The sequence below is a fragment of the Theobroma cacao genome, chromosome 10 (assembly GCF_000208745.1).
Source record: "Theobroma cacao cultivar B97-61/B2 chromosome 10, Criollo_cocoa_genome_V2, whole genome shotgun sequence".
NCBI classification, from domain to species: Eukaryota; Viridiplantae; Streptophyta; class Magnoliopsida; order Malvales; family Malvaceae; genus Theobroma; species Theobroma cacao.
The window spans coordinates 18,633,284-18,644,719 of record NC_030859.1 but is presented as its reverse complement, the minus strand read 5'-3'; the positions used below and the strand labels follow the sequence as shown (position 1 = coordinate 18,644,719).

Genomic DNA, 11,436 nt, shown 5'->3' with positions numbered 1-11,436 from the left:
CTTGGTTCATGGAAGAGAGTGAGAGAAGACCTTGACTTGTCGACAGGCAAATCTACATTGGAGACAATTAAACTGCACACTAAAATCCCAAAATTCTTTTGCTACATGTTTGGTTTAGGGGAATGGTTATTCCATTCCCATTTATTCTTTATTCCTCCTTTATTTTCTTGTTTGATTCAAGAAATGACTATTATGGGAGAAGTTGAAATAGCTATTACCGACTCCTCAATAACAGTTATTCCACGGATCACAAAATGGGCTAAAATAATTTTGGATTAAAGGACCATCAACCATGTTGTGAAATTATTCCCTTATATATAATAAAACCTAACCTTAACATATAAAACCCTTTCATTTTCCTGGCTTTCTTTCTCTCTCTACCTTATTTGCCTCTTTCATTCTTTCTCCAAATTTCCTCCACTGACATTGTCCTCTAACTAATCCTTTGGCAGTGATGGCTGATTGGTGCCTCCACAGCCAGATCCAGCTACGAGGAGCGCTAGACTATTGCTCCATTGTATAGAGTGATGTTTGTTAGCTTTGGCCTATAGCCTTGATATGAAATTGTTGTTAAATTTCAATTTGCTTGACTCATAAAGTTACTGCATTTTCATTATTTTATAGCCAACAAAGGTGATAGTCATTTAGCTTGTGGAAAATCAAATGCTTGGTTTTGCAAGAAAGGCACTTAATTATATACTCATTGTAGAATTTTCTTAAATATTGTTGGGAGAGTATAATTTGAACAACCGCTTAATTCAATTTCTTACCCACAAAATGCATTAATAAGAAGACCTTGACTTGTGCCAAGGGAGGGGAGAGAGAGATTAATAAGAAAATGTCTAAATTCAAGTTCCATCACATACTTAAATGACTTCCACTTTCCTTTTCTCTTCGTGTGAATTTGTGTGAGTGCCCACCACTGTCCAATAGGTTTCCACTCATCTTCAATTGTAAGCTAGATTTGATATTTAAAGAAAACCGTTGAACCAATACACTCGTCTAACATCTCATGTGGCTTGGCTTTTGAAATCAATACGTACTTAAAACAGAAATTTTATTGATTGCATACATGATTGGCGACACACATTCTTTATCCTCATTCAGGGAAAGTTATTTTGCCAGGGAAAACGCAAACAATGCCTACCAAGCATCTACAATGATAGCAATTTAATTAGGTTTCTTAGATTCCATTTTTATGTTTGTAGACATCACCCCTGTCAAAACTGCATCAAACATCATTTCGAATCTTACAAAGATGGGGTGTTTGCTTTAGGATTAACTTTTCTATCGCCTCTCTAGGGACTATGTCACCGCCACAAGTTACCTCGTAGCTAGTAGAACGTTCCAAGAGGTGAGTGGAACATACTCGACCTTGCAAGATTAGTTTTATCCGCAAGCAGAATGTGTGACGATGGGTTGCTTCTTTAAACATCACGAAATTTAATTATTTCCCAAAAAGAACACAAAATCAATTGTTTTACATAAAAGCTAAACTCATGCTTGCATCTAGAAAAACCCTTTTTTCGAAAGTACTTGTCAAGGCGACTATTCCAAGTTCTTGGTACTTATTGAAGCTAGTACAATACTTTCTTTAGTTTGATATTTTGTTGTCATGGCCTTCAACAACATTCACCGTGGCTTGTTTGACATAGACATTGTAGACATCCTATTTTGTCCAAGATGTCTACTAAGAAAAAGAAAAAAAATATAAAAAGTTGAAAAATATAAAATAAAAGAAAAAATAGAAAAAAATAATACAGAAAAAAGGAAAAAATGAAAAAACAGAAAAAGAAAAAGAAAATAAAATAACGTCATCTAGGTAAGTATATTTGAGAAAATAAAAACTAAAGATCTAGCAAAAGTATGTATTTATAATTAACGCAAATAAAGAGAAGCGATAATTTGAATCCATAATTATACCTTTAAAAAAATTGAATAGAAAATCAATTAATATCAAGATTGAATGAATATTTAAGTTCAGGGTATACCTTAATTATAGGTGCCTAATTTTCTAATATCTTTACTCAAATTGTTTAAGTTGGTTTGATTTAACACTTTGATTTGGTTTAGAAGTTCAAAGGTTTTATTGCTTTGGTCATTTTGGGTCCAACTTCCCATGTGTTTTGCATCAAGGATTGGAACAGGGACTTTTATTTGACTAAAGTTGTAGAACTTGGAAGGGTCCAACATATTGGTGAGATTTGCTTGTCTAGTCTTAATTGGAAGTAACTTATGCATTTTATTTTTTTGAAAATAAGTAACTTACGAATATTAATTTTAGAAAATAATAATTAAAGCAATACTATTTATAATGGAAAAATAAATTCATGAATGTAAATTATAGTGGAATAATGTATCAAATTCATGAATACAATAAGAAAATTCATACATCTCTGTTACAATTCTCATTATAATTCATTTGTTTATTATTATTATGTTTAATATATTTAAAGTCTTAACGTTTATTCATTTATTGTATAATTCATTTATTTTATGTATTGGATATAAACATTTTAAGTGGTTGAAGTCATATAATTTACAAATATTTATTTTATTTTATTTTATATATATTTTAGAATCGATACAAAACTTGATCTTGTGATCCAATCCTAAAGACCATGGACCATCATAAATTCCTAAAGAGTTTGCACTATGAACCACCCCTTAAGTTACAAAACCATCATTATTCTTTAATGTGTGTCTTTGTTGATCATTTTGGAAAAGATTAACTGATTTGAATAACAACTTGGAAAAGATCAACCAAATTTCAATTGAGAAAGGCATAGAATTGTAAACATTCAATTGAGAAAGACATAGAATTGTAAACAAACACAAAACCATCAAAACACAAGGTTAAAAGAGTCACGTAAAAGAAATTCCCTTCACTCAAAAGATGAAATCAACTTCATTGAAAAGGTCTCCCACTCATGCGGAAGGAAAGTTTTAAGATCTCCCGTGACAGCTAAGCGCTTGTTTTGAAGATGTATAACTCAAGAAAATTGCCCACAGTTGAGAAGCGACAGTAACTGATGCAATCCTCGATGAAAAGAAACCACACTTTTCTCCGACATGGATTTATATAAAGAACAACAAATATTCCGAATAGCACAACTACATATGAAACCACAAAGCTTACACAAAAAACATGTGTCCAGCAAATTGTCTTCTCCTTCATCATCTGTTGCAGTTGATACCGTTGGCGACGAATTAGTTTTTGAGCAATTATTATGCAATGGAGGTCCACAAAGAAAACGGTTTCCCTCATAACTGCTTTCATCAAAGGTCCCAAACTGAGCTTTTCTTTCAGGAGTACTACCTGACAAATTGTTGTGTGCCACGCTAAAAACCTCCAGAGTGTTCAACTCAACCAGTTGGACTGGGATTCCACCACTCAAGCTATTATAAGAAAGGTCCAAACTCTCAATCTGCTTAAGATTTGAAAATGATGGGGGTATAACTCCGGTCAAATTATTATGTGAAAAGTTTAACGAACGGACTTCACTCAAGTTGCCCCATTCGAATGGGATTGGACCAGTTAACTTGTTGCAAGATAAATCAATCCCAAACGTATGATCAAGAATATAACCCACGTATTTGTGGGACCCACTCTTTGTAGTAAACTCTATCCATTCTTCCATGTAGCTCTCAGGATACAAATGTGATACAGAAAAGAAGTCCAATTCCATTTCCAATTCCATCGTGATGTACGTTGATACTTCCTCCTCTAAAGGTTCAAGGTAATCGATGTTTATAAAAGACTTGCTATGCATTGATCCAAGAGTTAAATTTCCTAAACAAGAAGGTACAGGACCAGAAAACATATTTTGAGAAAGATCTAGGATGCTCAAGTAATACAACTTACATAACTGAACCGGGATTCTGCCATCTAGTTGATTACCTTTCAAAAGAATGACCCCCAAAGCTGAAAGAGTGTCAATCTATTCTGGAATGTTGCCAGTCAGATTGTTTTCTCTGAGATCTAAAGTCACTAACCAAGAGTTGTTATATAAAGCACGTGTTAGTGGACCACTCAATCTGTTTTTGCTTAGGTGGACATGTTCTATTGATGGTGGATTAAAACAAGATGGTATAGGGCCAGATAAATTGTTTTGAGAGAGGTCCAAAAATTCAAGATTATCCAAGTTGCACAATTCCATTGGAATAGAACCCTCAAAATGATTGTTGGACAAATCCAACTTTTCCAAATTTGAAAAATTCGATATCCATCTTGGAAGCTCACCGAACAAACTATTATTACTTAAATCAATGCCACGTAAGGAATAAGGAAAGTCAACAGTCATGATATCAATATCAAGTCTCTGTCCAGCAAAGTTATTCCCATCCAAATATAATTCTGACAAGAACTTTGAGTTAAGGATTGTAGGAATAACATTTCCACTTAGGTTGTTATTTGATAGCCTAACAACCTCCAGTGAGCTACTCATGCTTAACTCTTCCGGTATTCCTCCAGACAACTGATTATTTGACAGGTCTAAAGAAAATAAATAGCTCATCCCACCTAAACAAGGAGGGATATTACCTTCGAAGGCATTGGTAGATAAAATCAACTCTTCCAAAAGCGGAAATGTTGAACATATATCTGCCGAAATTTGAGCTTGTATTTTGTTATTAGATATGTCAATTAAAGATAGATCAGGATGAAAAAGTGGTGAAAACAAGAGAGGACCTGTAAAAGAATTTTCCGTCAAGATGAGATCCTCTAATTTGGTATTGTTCTCTAACAACCAAAGTGGAAGCACTCCGCCGAACTTGTTATATGAAAGATCAACATATCTCAAGTCATATTGGTAATAAAGGAACTTAGGCAGTTCTTTAATGAGTTGCTGATTTGTTGCACACTTCGACAAACTCATGATGCTCAGTTGGAACTTTGGCACTGATGTTTGAAAGACGGGCTCCATCACCAACTTGTTTCCATCACTTAACAAGATCTTGAGGTCAGTGAGGTTCGCAAGTGATGTGAATGACAGTGGCACTTGAAAGTGATTTCTTGAAAGGGAGAGGAATCTAAGTGATGTGAGATGTGCTAAAGGAGATAAATTTCCGGTGAATTGATTGTCAGAAATATCTAACACACAAAGAGATGTCAAGTTACCCAAACATGAAGGAAGTATCCCCTGGAGGGCATTTCTTCCTATAGACAACTCTTCAAGGTTCTTTAGATCACACCAATCTGAAAATTTTATAAATTCATGGAAGATATCTAATTATATTTTGATTTTTAAAAAATAATAAGAGTTATTAGATTAAAAAAAGCTAATAAAAGATTGTTGAAGAGATGTGTTCCAGAAGTTATATCAATAATAATAAATTGTGCAGTATTAATTTGAATCAGAATTTACCTCGATCAGGTAAAGTACCAATCAGTCCACAGTCAGACAAAGACAAAGTTTTAAGAGAAGCCAATACTCCAATGCTTTGCAAAATGTTGCTATTGAGATAAGAATAATCCAGAAATATTTCCTCCACATTGCTTGACATGTGCAACTCTACGTAAAAGAAGAAGTAATTAATGATAGGACGTATGAGATGTCTTTTTGGAATAAAATAATGACTTACCTGATAACAATGCCATGCTCTTGTTGAAATGATTCCCTTGTAAAGAGTAGGTCTTAACTGATGAGAATGCCTCTAACAATCCTGGCAGTGTTGTCATGCTTTCGTTGGTGATGAAAACGTAATTCAGATGAAGAATTTTTAACTTTCTCAAACTTCTATTTCCTGTGATGAGTGAAAAAGAAACAAATATAAACTTTCAATTGTCAAGTTAATATATTGGTACATTAAAAAGTTATTAACGTAACTAAAAATTTCATATTACATGCTCTCCAAAAATTGAATGATTATATTACGGTAGTTATTTGGTAAATGATATGATTTATCTTTATCTCTTATGATTATAATTTATATTTGTTTTAGTTCTCATAAAATATAAAAATAACCATTAAATCTTAAATAACTCAATAAATTGATTTTGGTGTACATTTTAAAATAATTTAACAAAATAAATAAACATACTATTTAAATAGTCATATAATAAATAAGAATTACGTAATTGATACATTATGTCTATTAATTAATAATTAATTACTTTTTAAAAGGTAATAATAAATTTTAAAATTAAAACACAATAAGGTGATGGGCAATCAACATTTCACTAAAAGAATAAATAGTGAACTACTGATAAACGATAAAAAGTTTACTACATGCTTTTAATTTTTCTTACTAATCAATGATAATTATTTCATATATAACTTATGGAGTTAAGTTGTAATTTAATGAATATAAATAAAAATTTTTCTAAGATTAACGGTTAATATTTCTTAAATATAATGGTTAGAAAATTAGGTTTCAAACTTATTAGTATATTGTTTTCTATAAAGGAAATTTAATTTTAGACATAAAATTTATTTAATTTTCATTGCACTAATCATCAATGATTTTTTTGCAATATATTATTTTTGTTTTCAATGTTTAAATTCATTTTTTTAAAATATTTCAAATTCTTTGATTTTGTCAATGACGGTTCATTATTTCTTGAAAATGTTTCAAATTCATTCATTTTATCAACGTTTATTAAAAATCAACTAACTTTATTCAAAAAAAAAATCAACAAACTACGCTACTTTAACACAATGTGAATGAACTATGCTATCAATTTGGCATAAATCTCAATCCAAAAAAGTCAAATAAGTCACAAGAACATCATATCTATATATTTTTGCCATGTGGACATCCACATGGTTGTGATTTATGGTGCATGGGTATGGACGTCCACATAATACTGAAGTGGTAAACTTCATCATATCTTATTGGTGGTTGATAGAATATATGAATTTAGAACCATTTTAATGTGACAAATTCAAAAAATTAAATTTTAAAATTGACAAATAAAAATAACATTTTACGAAAAAGTCATAAATGTATGACGCAATTTACTCTCTCTTTTTACTTGCATAAATATCATGTCCTTGTACGTTATATATTCACTAATTGAGGATATTATCAAATCATAACCTAAAAATTTATTATTTTTATTATTTTAATTATGAAGACATTTGCGTACAACTCACATGCAAATAAAAATTAACACAAACAAGCATTAGTTAAAGTATACATGTAGTTGCACACTTGTTAAACAAAGTCAGCACCAAACCCAAATTTAGCACTTTCTCACTCATCAAACTATAAGTTTTCTCTTAAAAAAAAATTGAACATTAATTTTAGTATAAAATGATATAAAACCAACCATGTTTAAATTTGTTGATCATTAAAATATTTACTTCATTGTAACATCTAGTTGAGAATAAAAATTTAACCTCACAAATAATGATGCCTTTGTGGGCCACAAATTTGTTCAGCTCGTTATAGCTCATATCTAGCTCCTCTAAGTTGGTAAAAGCACTTAAATCTAAGAAAAGAAAAGTAACAAATAAGCTCCATTAAATCATTTAGAAATGAAATTATATATATTTTTGAAGTATTTGTAACGAGTCAAAATTTGATAGAAAAGTAATTCTACCTTCCATATCTATTGATCCCTTCAACTGATTAGAACTTATATATAACGACTTCAAATTTGAAAGCCCTCTAAGGGATGCAAATATGCTGTTATTAAAAAGATTATCACTCAAATCAAGCTCTTCCAAATGAGTCAACTCCAACTGTCTCCCACTACCTTCATAAGATTTTAAGATATATAATTTTATCAATAAAAGAAGCTTTACGTAATATTTAGTTATATGTAAAAATTTAATTAATTGAGCAAATATAAATGCATACCTTGGAAGGAACGAAGACTTTCGATTTTATTCCAGTGTAAATCCAACTTCTTCAAGTTTATCAAATTATTCAATTCTAGCCAAGTTCAATTCAAATAATCTTTATGTTAGTCAAGTTAGTAATCTGTAATTACCATATGCAATATGAAAATTTGTTTACTGAATATTCGACTTTAATGAAACAAAACTAAAAGGGATTTACATATTTGGATCATTTTAAAAGTTCTAAAATCTCCATTAAATCATTTAGAAAAGGAATCATATATATTTTTGAAGTATTTGTAACGGGTCAAAATTTGACAAAAAAGTAATTCTACCTTTCATATCTATTGATCCTTTCAACTTATTAAAAGTTATTTGCAACCACTTCAGATTTTATTTTTATTATTATATCTATTTATATATTATTATATTTTATATTTTACATAAATTTTTCCATTTCAATAATCTCCTCTCGCATACCTCTAATATTCATGCTACAATACAAATATATTTTATTATTATATATATTTTTATATGTACATTATTTTCATAAAATTATATTAAAAAATTATCTAAAAGAAAATCAATCAACACAAATATCCAAAACACAACCCAATCAACCGAAGGTCTGAAGCTTACCCAAAGTCTAAGACCAATTAGCCCAAAGAAAACCGGACCAGTAGAGAGCCCCAAGCCTGCTTAAGAGGCCAATGCCCTCCTGCTAAACGCACCGTTAGGTGCCCAAGGAAGAGAACTAGCTCCTGCTAAAACGGCGCCGTTTTAGCACCCTTCCTTCCACAAAGATACCCAGACAAATCTATGCAGTTTTGACAAACCTCCTAAAACTTATATAGAAGGCTTATTTCTTGTCCACTCTACCTTTTATTCTCCCCTTTTCTCTCTGTACCCGACGGCACCCTCTCCCTTCTCTCTAGCCGAAGACCTCACCTCCCTTCGTCTTCTCTCCCTTTAGCCAGATCTTTACCGCCGGCCTAGAAAAGGATAAAAACTCTCCTATTTCTTCTTCCCGAAGCCTCTCTGTTCTTTGCTTCAATCGAGTGAAAGAAAATCCCCACAACTCCCAAATCTCTAAATCTCCCCTAGAACCGAAAAGAAACCCCTTTTTTCATCATTTTGGTTTTTGGCTTTGTAAGGCTTTTGGGTTTTGATTTTTGATTGTGGTATGGTATGATGTTGGTAGAAAGCTAGGAATTTTTTTGTTCTAGGTTTTTTCGAAATAGGGATTTCTAGGGTTTTGGTTTTTAGGAATTTGGTTGCTAGGTTTATTTTTTATTGGAGGCTAGGGTTCCTCTCTTTTTTGAAATTCCGTGCCCTTTTTCAGTTTTATAATGCAATAAAATTGAAATTTGGGTTTGATATCAACCCATAAACAAAAAAAATGCACATAGAAATAAAATAAAATAAACTTGAAAAAAACAGCAAGGAAAAAAAATTAAGACTATGGTAACAATGATCGGATTAAAATAAATAAATAACAAAATTAAAATAAAAAATTAAAAGAAAAACAGTTTCTATTTGACTTTGATGAAATAAAACTAAAAGGAATTTACATATTTGGATAATTTTAAAAGAAATAGAAAACGATAACTTTACCTTCAGTATCTATTGAGCCTTGCAATTGGTTGCGACTCATATCCAAGGATTTTAGACTTGAAAGCCCACGAAGAAATGCAAATGTGTTGTTCCGGAAGAGATTACTACTCAGATCTGTTTCAAGCCCAATTAGTATAAAAGCAAATGATCAACAACTTTCCTAAAACAACAATGGAAATTAATGGACAAAAAAAGTTAAAGCAAACCTACCGTGAATACGAACCGTTCCTCCTAAGTTATTTCCTCCCAAATATAAAGCCTTTAAAGATGAAATATTACCCATATGTAACAGGATGCTATTCTTCAAAGAGTTCGAACTTAAATCAAGAGTCTCCAAATTACTGAGTCTTGAAAACGATTCAAAACCTGACCCTAGTAATGAGAAAACTTTAATATTTTAATCATTATATATCATAAATATTCAATATTTTTTTAAATGGCATATTTATGAAAGAAGAGTCAGAGCAGACTCCTCGAAAGAGCAAAAGTGCACAATTCATCACAAAAGTAGAAAACAACTCCCAAACAGAGGAGCAGTATGCCAAACACAAGAAACAGAGACATAACAGCAAAGGATCTCCAAAAGAGAGGAGTGGTTGAGAACAACTCAAGAAGCGACTCACAGAACAAAAGGGAGGAGTGGCTGAGAATACTCAAAAGTTGAGCAACACGGTCAATATTTTGTGAAATAGTTGCTTACCGTTTACATGACTTGTTCCTGTGAACACGTTGTATGCTAGATTTAAATACTTGAGAGACGAAAGCTCACTCAAAGATAATAAAATGCTATCATTGAGGTAATTCTGACTTAGGTCAAGGATCTCCAAATTACCCAATCTAGATGATAGCTTTGCAAAACCTGCAAAAGACTTCTTTTAATTTATAAGAGTTAGTGGCTCTTCATCAATAAAAGTAAAGAAATATAAAATTATTAAAATTAAAAAGTGATGAAATGAATTTTCATAATGCAAATAGGAATTTGTGTTAAAAACTTGCAGTTGATGAGTAATTAAAGATGAAAGGCAAAGGATCGACCTTCATTTTCAATGCAACCAGCTATGTGATTTCCTGGCAAATAAAGACTCTTCAATTCCTTGAAGGGGAGAAACAAAGAGGCATTAAGATACCAATGATCCTCTTTCCAGGATGATCTCGTATAATTAAGAGAGAGTCCTATCACTCGTCTGGTGCTGCTGTTGCACTCAACCATTTCCCATTGACAACAATCTGAACCCTTGGCCTCCAGCCAGCTGTTCAGATGATCATAACGATTGAAGAAAGGTTTGAGTTGCAAGAGAGCAATTCTCTCATGCTCCCAGCACGCATCAGAACACAACCATCCTTCTAACAACAACACAATCAAGAGCATCCACAACCATTTTGGCTCCATCATCATCTGTGTATTTTCAAATCGCTAATTTGCTACAATTCTAATGATATAACAAGCCTTGAAGCTTTAATATATAGACGAAGGAGGCATCCGTATTAGCAAGTTGCTTTGACTTGTAGCTTTCACTAGGAAAGAGTTTAACCAAAAAATGGAACACATAAATTTTGCATAGTTAATTTTAAGTTTTAAGTAAATGTGTTCATTTATATAATGTTTTATTAATTACTCTTCTCTTCTTCTTTTTTAAATAAAACTTAAAGAACTGTTTCGTTAAATAATTCCACTCTTCATATTTGATTGCAAGTGTAATGATTATATATATATATATTTTAAGTGTGTGTAAGTCACACATGTAATTATTTATGCACTTAAAAAAAGGCATAATTATTTGTGACCTAACTCAACATCAATTCGACAAAGAATCATTTTACTAAGATCTTATATTTTACCCTATTCAATTATCTTCATTAACTCTTTGTGTACTAATGATCGATCTTGAATTCATATCACTCGTTTTCAAAACCATTCTTCAATGGTTATAGTAGGAAAGCTGGTTAATTATTAGTCATAAAAATAATTTCATACATCTTTTGTGAAAAAAACTTTGATTTTATCATTCAATAATTCATACTTCACTCAAATGAG

At 31.5% G+C, this 11,436-nt stretch overlaps 1 pseudogene; it reads right to left on the bottom strand.

Moving 5' to 3' along the window:
* On the bottom strand, window positions 2,966–10,934 carry LOC18587168 (annotated as a pseudogene).